Here is an 8174-nt window from a genome sequence, read left to right as displayed (position 1 = left end):
TTTTTTGGGGGGGGTTGTTTGGGGGGGGGGGGTGGAGAGGTTTAACAGTAACTTAATTGTACGTCACAGACAGACCGCTTTTTATACAAGCAAAATTAAAGTCTCTCTTTTTTTCTGTTTTAATTAAAGACCAGTTTAGATTGTAGTTCAGCAATGTATCGTGTTGAATAGGACGTGTGTGGAATGCTGAGACACTCACTCAATAAAAGTGCTTATTGTACAAGAGGAGTTTCTGATTCTTGTTTTGAAGATGAGAGTATCATTGAAAGATGCTGGAGATCTTCAAAGTATATGTATTAAGATTTTCCCTCCCGCCCCCCCCCAATGCAAGGCTGTTTAAATTTGGCATATTTCATTGCAAAATGTGTACGCCATCTGCCACTTTGCAGGCCACTTTCAAGGGTTGCTGCAGTGTGGTGTCACTAACAGGCACTTCCAGCTCAGGAAGGAGATGTGGTTGGGTGCCGCGGTGGTCAAGCAGCTGTGGGACTTGACCAGCTGGGTTTTCCATGCTGAACAAAGTTGCTTGGTACTCTACCAGGAATTAGTTTGTTAGGTCTGATGCTTTTGAGGATGGGATCCTTTCCTTTTTCATGTCCTTGGGCCAAGATATTCATCATTGGAATCTCACAGGGCTGTGCCTCAGAAGTTGAAGTTTTCACCTGTCTGCTGGTCATTTTTTATTCTGAAATACAAGGTAAGTTTTATCATTTGATCCCGTGCTTACAAAATAATCCAAGACTTTATAGGAAAAAAATCTAATCCTTTCACAGTATTTGTATCTAGTAGAGAATATCACAGCCTGACTACCTATATACAGAACATTCTGTATAAAGAGTAGATTTTCAGGAATAAGACAATAAAATTGTGTTGTGGTGCAGATCTTAAAGCAGCAGACAGATAGCTTAGGTCCCAAATATCATAGTGCCAGAAGTCTCTAATGTGCCTCTAATTGTGGTGGTGATGATACCTGCATTGGGGGAGAGTAAAGAAGACCTTGAAAGCTTTTGTGGGATAGAGTCAGAAATGTATCTGTTGCCACTTAGTACCACAAGCAAGAGTTTTCAAAGGTGTTATCAGTAGAAACTCGCAAAACTAGGGTGAGAAATAGGGAACCAGTTCTCCGGAGGCTTTGATAGGTGCTTAGGACTCAGTTGTGTTACACTTTCTGGTGCCACTGAGAATGGGTATTCTACAAGTGGGAGGAGGGAAGAGACCTTGCCTCTTGCTATCTCTCACACTAAGATCCAGCAGGGTTGTCATGAGGTAGAGTTGCACCGATTATAAAGAAAATTGATTGTATCAGAAATTGGCCTGATACCAGCCACAAATGCCCATGCATGTGCGCAGCTGCAGCACAGCATGTAGGCAGTGAGGAGCACAGCTTGGCAGTGTGGAGAGCTGCACGCAGCTGGTAAATCTGTTGTGGTGAAAGGGAAGCGGGGAGGGAAGCGGCGTGGGGGTGCAGATGAATGCCCCCTGCGGTGAGGGAGGGAGTGAGGCCAGGCCTGGGACAGGGGCTGGGGCAGGTGCTTGGCCGAGAGGAGCGTGGGACGGAGCCGTGGGTTGTCCGGGGGGACGGGGCAGCTCCCACTGCTGTATGTGCCCCTGGATCTGTGTGGGGGGAAGGATGGGGGGCCTGCAGCTGGAGCTGGGCTCTTCCCAGCACATAGGGGGGAGGGGGAGGGATGTTGAGCCAGGGCTCCACTCGGTGTGGGCAGCAGCAGTGCTGGGAGTGGGACTACAGGTGGGCTACTGTGAATTCCGGGGTGGCTGCAGCACCCCCCCCCCCCCCCCGTAGCCCTCCATCCAGTGTTGTTGCTGCTGCTGTTCCCAAATGCAGCTTGGCTCAGCTCCCATCAGGAAGAACCTGGCACAGCCCCAGCTCACAACTGCAGCCCACACCCTGCACAGATCTGGGGGCACACGCCCCCCCCCATTGCCTTTCCAGGTTGCGCACATTGGCAGGACCTGCTTCCCAACCTGCGTCCCCCTGGATGAAACAGACTTACCAGCTGTATGCAGCTGTATCAGAAATCGGATCAGTATCGACTGATGTGCCTCCTTAAAAATCTGTTATCAGTATCAGCCCCCAAAATCTCTACTGGTGCACCCCTAATGAGAAGCATTGCAGAGGATGCAGATGGACATCTCTGAGTTAGCCATAACACTGTGCGTTTGGCACATGCTAGGGTGTTTATGATATGCTAAGATGTTTATGCCCCAAGCTGAAGGCTTGCAAGTAGGACTTCTTGCAAGAGTACATGCAACTGGCTGCCTTCTTCATAACACCACCTCTTTGCTGCCTACCATCTGTGTCATGCCCTGAAAATATTGTGACTCACTGCCTCAGTCTAGTGGCCCCTGGCCTTAGGCTCAGAAATGTGAATGCATACAGTATGCCCTGGGTTATCAACAGCCACCTACTCTTAGTGCCTCATGTGAGCCAGGAAGTTGCCTTGCAGTGCGGTTCCAAGGCATGAGGAAGAAAAGGTAGAAAAAGATTCATCTGTGTTCCCCAAGAGTGGAAAAAGGCTCCCTGTTGGCACCTCAACATTGTGGGTGCAAAAAAAAAAATGCATCTTTGCTGTCATGGGAACAGATTGAAAGACAATTCCTGCTTGTAACTTTTTCCAGCGGAGGCATCCGGACACTCAAGGACGCTGACCAACCTCTGGGAAATTTGCAAGTAAGAAATAAAGCAACAAAGGAGTAAATGTTCAGAGGAAGCCTGTGTGAACTGAGGAAGGGGAGGGGTGGAGAGGGTTTCTCAAGGCTAAGGAGTAAGAGAGAGACAAAGATAGTCTGTGACCACAGAGCTGGCAGAGCAAAGACTTACTGTAAATTGGGAAATGGCAGAAATGGTCAGGGAACAACAGAAGCAGCTGATAGAGAAGGTGAACAGACACATTATTGCTGGGGTGCATGCACTTTTGAAGCTTCCACTCGCCTTCACACCAGCTTCATCCCTCCAGACTCTGGAGATGTCCTTCTAGCAGAAGCAGCAGTTTCCAGATCCAGCTCCTTCCTATATGGTAACAAAAAGTGGGTTTGGGGGAGATGACTGACTACCTTTGGTCCCTGTAACCCAAATGTGACATTGTTTCCACATTCTACCTCTTCCAGTGTCTCAGTGGTTACCAAGAAAAAAGGCTGGAGTAGTTGGAAGTTTACCTGATGAAAACTGTTTGAACTGAATATTTCCTTGTTGCATTTTTTTCAGCCCCCACCATAATGCTGCTGGCACAGATTTGGCTTCATATGTCTTATGTTCAAAGTAGTTGATTTTGACCCAGAGCCAAAGTGCTGCCATGCATTGCAAGTGTAGTATGCCCCACCCACCCCTTTTTAAGATTAATAAAGAGGTACAGACCATGTGTAACCAACCCTGCACACTGAAAAACAGGCTACAGTGCTGCCCTATTGCGTGCAGTGAAGGTACATCCATCGCCTGTGCTTCCAGAAATTCATTAATCTATACGAGGCCTGTGAAACACACTCATGGGCTGTGGCACTGTACCAGTGCTGCCAGACTGACTCCCATATCCCACAAGTCACAATGGGCTCCTCAAATATAAAGTAAAGGACCCTCTCCTTGAAGGAGGTGCACAAGGTCTCTTTGATAATGCACTACGGGAGATTGTATTTAGGAAAGGGTGTCCTGCAGGTTGTGCCCAACATCCTCAAAGTGTCTGAACCTTTGCTTTCCATCACCAGACTCTTTCCTTTGTTTGCACTGATGTTGTGCAGCACACAGGTCTAATTCAGAGCCAGTATTGCTCCACAACATCTAATCTTCCCAGCATCAATAGCCACCCACCCACTCTTCAGTGTCTTAAAGGCATGCTGTCATCCTGCAGCTGTTGTGGCAGGAGTTAAGCAGTTCTGTCCCAGGATGCAAGCATCCAGTGAAAGGCTTCATCGGCCATGAATAGAGAGGTATCTATTTAGCTGTTTTAGTCTGAAGTCAGGCAGAAGGCAGGGCAGGGTGGCATCTTAGATACTAAATGTTTCAGAACAGCATAAGGTTTCATGGGCAACAGCTTAACATCTGATGACGTAGGCTGTCACCTATGAAAGCTGCTACTTCTTTGCATCAGTTAGGCACCTATACACGTGCAGCGAGGCTGTTCCAACATGCTTTAATTACAGCACGTCGGAGCAGACTCAATTAATCAAAATTGCTGGAGCATAGTAATTACTGTGCTCCAAAAGACTACATACAGCATTATGTGTATCAGCATCCCCATGCTAAAAAATGGTGGTAGGGGCGCTTTAACTAAAGTTAATTCCATCTTTAGTTAAATCATCCCCACCGCCACTTTTCAGCCTGGGGACACTGATGCACATGATGCTTCCCGCACTTTAATTAGAGCAGCTCTTGGAGCCACTCAAATTAAAGTGTTTCCCCCCCACCCCCAATACACACACACGCACACACTCAAGAGCACATGTATAAACACCTATATAAAGTGCTACCCTGTCCTGCCTTTATCAGCCATGGTAACAGAGGGGAAGCAGTATGCCAAAATAATTGTTTGAGTATCAACAATGGTGTTGTAGAAAATCCTGGGAGCAGGAGTTCTTCCAGGCCACCCATATTAGTGTAGGTAAGCATACCAGGATAGTCAATCAGGTCTTGGAGCTCCTAGATGTTGTTCCCTGCCTGCCCATGGCCCTATCCCATCCACCCTCCCACCAGCTTTGTCTGGCATCCCACCATGGTGGGGGCAAGGTGGATGTGCCCAGGGTGCCCAGGTAGTGGGACCAGGGGCCAGCAGCTGTAGCAGCAGGGCATGCACCTGCCCCCAGGCACTGACAGTGGAGGCTGCCAGGAAGCCAAGTCCAGCTGCCATGCCACCTCTGCCCTGCCACACTGCCCCATGGACTACAGCTCCTGGCATGCAGGAGAGCCACATGCAGGGACACAGCAGGCTGTGCTAAGCAGCACCTCCGGACATGGGGGTGGTGGGACTGGCCACACATGCCATGGCCTGGGCTGCCCCCAGTATCTGGGCCAGATATGTCTGAAGATCCTGCCACAGGCTACCTAGAGTCATGCTGCTGTCCAGATCTGACCCATGGGCCATATTTTGCCCACCCCTGGCATAAGGCAATAATGCCTTTTAACAGTAGTATATGCCTTCACAGTGGCCTCCCCAGCTAATCTGTCCACACCAAAATGGTCATACACTGAACATTAGCAATCTGGATTGGGGCACAGCTGAATGGCTATGGCTCCATGCTCCCAAGTAGATGGGAAGAGTGTCCATAGTACTGTAGTTTGCAGCTTCTGCGTGTGGTGCCAGGAGGTGGGTGGAGGACCCACAGGACAATCACTGACTTATGGCAGAGTAATTTACTGTGTCTAAATACACATGTACATGGTGACCTCAGCTGCAAATTGCACCTGGTCAGCCCAGACAGACTCCTGGTTGCTGCCTAGCCACAGAGTTCTGCATGTGCAATACCCTCATTCCCCAGCCAGCCCCTTCATCACCTGATGCCACCACCTCGAGCTCAGGGCTAACCGCCCCCTGCCCCCTGTGCCTCTTTTCAGCCTGTCACTGCTCCACCCTGGCTCAAATTGCTGCTGTCCTAGGCACATGTGTAAACATTGTGCCCGGGAGCAGTTTACTCAGGCTCAAACTGCTCCGGAATTTATTGCTGCACATTAATTACATGTACGGACGCACCCACTGAGTGCTAATTAGTACCAAATTAAAATTCTTTCCTCTGTCACAGGTATTGTCTGGATAAATTCTCTACTGACTGGGCAATGCTTTAACACTATTCTAATGAAGCCTTAAGAACCTAGATTGAAAGCTGTACGAGCGTTATGGGCTTATCTGTCATTATTTCAATCCCTTCCATCTGAGACCTAGCTCTTTGAATGATTGGTTGCTGAGTTGTTATATCTGGGGCAAATACAACAACTACTGCAGCCATCTCTACCCCACATGGTGTGTGAGAAAGACAAGTGGAAGGTCCAGGCTTTTATTACTGAAGCAGAGGCAACAAGGATTTTCAGATGTGTTGTGAACTCCGGCTGTGCTGGCATTTTCAGTTGTGAATAGCTGAAAAGGCTTTTTTTCTTTCAACAATCTCCTATAAATTAAATAAACAATTTTAGAAAACTTGTTTGCGTTACCAGTCTAGATCTAGACTATACTATTGAAGTCTTACTTCCTGTTCAAGTTATGTGGCTCACTGCTGAGTTTACAGTGGCTACCTTCCAGAAACCTAAGGGCTTCACCTGTGTCCAAATGATGTAGGCCTTTAGCAACTAGGAGTACAGTATATCACAGGCCTTTCTTAGAATCATAGAAAATTAGGGTTGGAAGGGACCTCAGGAGGTCACCTAGTCCAACCTGCTGCTCAGAGCAGGACCATCCCCACCTAGATTATCCCAGCCAAGGCTTTGTCTAGCTGGGTCTTAAAAACCTCCAAGGATGGAGAGTCCACAACCTCTCCAGGTAACCTGTTCCAGTGTTTTACTACCCTACTAGTGAGAAAATTATTTCTAATATCTACCCTAACCTCCCCTTGCTGCAACTTCAAACCATTGCTCCTTGTTCTATCATCTGCCACCACTGAAAACAGTCCAGCTCCATCCTCTTTCAAACCCCACTTCAGGTAGTTGAAGGCTGCTATTAAATCTCCTCTCAGTCTTCTCTAGACTAAATTAGCCCAATTCCCTCAGCCTCTTCTCATAAGTCATGTGCCCCAGCCCCTTAACGTTTTTCATTGCCCTCCACTGGACTCTCTCCAATTTGTCTGCATCCTTTCTGTAGTGGGGGCCCCAAAACTGGACACAGTACCCCAGATGTGGCCTCACTGGTGCTGAATACAGGGGAATAATCACTTCTCTTGATCTGCTGGCAACACTCCTACTGAAGCAGCTCAGTATGCTATTAGACAAGGACACACAGCTGGCTCATATTCAGCTTATTGTACACTGTAATCCCCAGGTCCTTTTCTGCAGAGTTGCTGCCCAGCCAGTCAGCCCCCAGCCTGTACTGGTGCATGGGGCTGTTGTGTCCGAAGTGCAAGACTTTGCACTTGTCCTTGTTGAATGTCATGAGATTTCTTTTTGGCCCAGTCCTTTGTGAATCACTAGGCCACCAGCAGCCAATGGGCTCGGACAGACATTGGGATGAGAATGACTTGTGAATAGCTGCAGCTGAACAAAGGGAATTCAGAAAGGTCAAAGTAGGACTAAAGAATATTTCTTCACCTTATTCCTATGCCTGCTGGGTGCAGTATTACCCAGTGCTGACAGAGGGAAATTAATCAGGTTTAAGATCGCATTTTTCCCTGACAGGGACCAAAAATGTGTAGGAAACTGACATCTAGCAGCCTACCTGGACATTCGTAGTAGGAGCTGGAGGATGGATATGGCTGAGCTACTTCATGGAACTGTTAAGTCAAATCCTTAGAGATGAATGCCAAAGCAAAAATTCACATTAGGACACATACAGATTTCTACCCTGAGCAACCAAGTCAACCTCCTAAGGCCTCCTAAGGTAGTCAGCAAAAAGGTTTTAAGTACCAGTTTAAAGCTTTGCCCCTTTTCTGGAAACACTTTTGTATTTCCTTGCTTGTTGAAGACTCCAAACATCACCAGTGTCATAGTCCACTATAATTTTAGGGTATTTTCTATGTCACAGAATACCCTGTGGGACTCTTCAGAAAGCCATAGAGTACCAAGAGCTCTTTTTAGAACAAAAAATACTGTAAAATAAGTTTTATGTCCTAATTTCCTTCCATAGTTTGGGTTGGCCATGTATGCACCAGATTTTTTTCCAAAATTCCACACCATTGCTTCCAGTGGTAGGGAGGTCATGAAAATCTTAATCCCCACCATCATCTATACTTGTTCCAGAGAGCACAGGAGCAAAAGCACTTACCCTTGTCTCTACTAGTGTTTTCATAGATAGACAATGCTGTTGTAGGCCAGCCTTTATGGGCATGTTTTATTGCACAAAGCTGTGCTGAATTTGATTCCCTTCTAGTTTATCAGTTTGTCCTTTAATTTCTGCAAGAGCAAAATTTGGTAACAAAGTTATACAGCAGCTGAATCTTTTTGAGAATAAAATTAATAGATTCATAGATGCTAGGGTCAGAAGGGACCTCAACAGATCATTGAGTCCGACCTCCTGCCCAGGCAGGAA

At 47.2% G+C, this 8174-nt stretch overlaps 1 long non-coding RNA gene across 1 annotated transcript in view; it reads right to left on the bottom strand.

The window, feature by feature from the left end:
- Window positions 1-97: 97 nt before the first annotated feature.
- Window positions 98-8174, bottom strand: part of LOC112549922 — a 20274-nt gene continuing 12197 nt past the window's right edge. The window contains exons 2-3 of the long non-coding RNA XR_003093548.1: window positions 2840-3028; window positions 98-685 (exon numbers count right to left, since the gene is read on the bottom strand). This is a non-coding gene — a long non-coding RNA (uncharacterized LOC112549922). The remainder of the gene's footprint in view (window positions 686-2839; window positions 3029-8174) is intronic.

This window comes from Alligator sinensis, unplaced genomic scaffold, assembly GCF_000455745.1.
Source record: "Alligator sinensis unplaced genomic scaffold, ASM45574v1 scaffold570_1, whole genome shotgun sequence".
NCBI lineage: Eukaryota > Metazoa > Chordata > Crocodylia > Alligatoridae > Alligator > Alligator sinensis.
Note: the sequence above shows the minus strand (reverse complement) of the source record. Positions and strands in the feature narration are given on the sequence as shown.